Source organism: Macadamia integrifolia, unplaced genomic scaffold, assembly GCF_013358625.1.
Source record: "Macadamia integrifolia cultivar HAES 741 unplaced genomic scaffold, SCU_Mint_v3 scaffold725, whole genome shotgun sequence".
Classification (NCBI taxonomy): Eukaryota; Viridiplantae; Streptophyta; class Magnoliopsida; order Proteales; family Proteaceae; genus Macadamia; species Macadamia integrifolia.
In genome coordinates, this window is record NW_024870526.1 from 255,096 (window position 1) to 256,747 (window position 1,652).

Below are 1,652 nucleotides of genomic sequence, written 5' to 3' on the forward strand. Positions count from 1 at the left end.
GTTTCTCTCTTTTAGGAAAGAGAAAATTGTTNAATTCTTAGATGACGAATGGTTAGGACGTTATTTTAGATACATATGTTTAGGACGGTAATTAGAATTAGATCACAATCATTAATCAGTTCACTTTCGCATTATTAAAAGAAATAAAAAATAAAGTGACTGCTCTCCCTGTGTTCGACCCGTAGCTACACTGATCCGTACGCTTGCGGTTACATTTTAAATCTCAACAAGTTTTTGGCGCCGTTGTCGGGGAGACAGTTCCATGTTATTTTTCACTTTCTTTTGGTAAATCGGAGTGCTTTATTTGCTTTGCTTTATATTTTTTCTTTTTTTTTTATTGAATTCCTGAGAATAACAACTTGCAATAATAGTTGTATCAGTGGAGGTCGCCATGCCTCACAGTATGATAAAGCCAGGTTTCGCCCTGTAGCAGTACCTCAGGAATTGACCTGAGCAACCCCGGATCCTTGTCGGTAAACTCCCAAAAAGCAAAAAAAAAAAAATAAAAAATAAATAAATAAAAAAATCAAAAAAATCAAAAAAATCATCAAAAAGTTTTGCTATCCATTCTTTTGTGCTTGTCTTACTTTAGTTGTGGAAAGTTTTTCTGTTGCATGAGTGTTAAGTGGGTACGTAATACTAAGAATCGGTTAGAAAGAAGAGATCCAACAAGTAGTGACCCTATACGTTTGCTCTCTCTAAAACCCTTCAATATGGGAGACCAACAGCAAAACCCTTCACCTAAATCTCTGAAAGATAGGTTCTACCCTGCTAGAACAGCCCAACCTTCCTGTATAGTTCTACCACAAGCCCAGGGCAATAATTTTGAACTCAAATCTCAATACATCACTATGTTGTCCCACTTCCATGGGTTGACCTCTGAGGATGCATACCTATTTCTAAGGGAATTTAAAAAGGTATGTGTTCTAATTAAGATCCAACAGTTTTCTGATGATGCTGTTAAGCTTAGGTTTATCACTTTTGCATTGAAAGACCAAGCTAAGAAGTGGTTGTATGGATTACCCACAAATTCCATAACCTCATGGGAACAGTTCACAGTTGTCTTCCTTAAGAAGTTTTCCCCAACTCACAAGACCAATAAGCTTAGAAGTGATATCCTTCAGTTTAGGCAAAAGCCTAGTGAGTCATTTTCCAAACTTATGGAGAGATTCAAGGATCTACTCCAAGAATGCCCCCACCATGGCCTAGACCTATGGCATTTATGTCAAATAATTTATGAGGGTATTGATTACCCAACTAAACAAATGATAGAATCTATGTGCCCTGAGGGATTCACATCCTTTACAGATGAAGAAAAGGCATGGGAATTCTTACTTGACTTAGCTGACAAAACCCGTGAATGGGAATCAACCCAAGAGAGTGAAAGAACTATAAGAGGAAAAGGATATTTTGTGGATGGGATAGTAGCCAAGGAAGCCCATTTGGATATCCTAATCAAGAGGATTGAGGCTATTGTTCCTAGAGAGTCATAGAAGAATGCCCTAACACCTCTGGGGGCACTTCTAATGATAGTGTTAATGCCTTATACCAGAATAATCCATATAGTAACACATACAATCCAGGATGGAGAAATCACCCAAATTTTTCTTGGAATCAGGGCAACCAAGCAGGACCTTCCAATTTCTATAATC

At 37.7% G+C, this 1,652-nt stretch overlaps 1 non-coding gene across 1 annotated transcript; it reads right to left on the reverse strand.

Moving 5' to 3' along the window:
* Nucleotides 1–1,100: 1,100 nt before the first annotated feature.
* On the reverse strand, nt 1,101–1,207 carry LOC122069836. The gene has a single exon (XR_006137556.1). It is a non-coding gene; the product is annotated as a small nucleolar RNA R71 (small nucleolar RNA).
* Between the last annotated feature and the right edge of the window lie 445 nt (nt 1,208–1,652).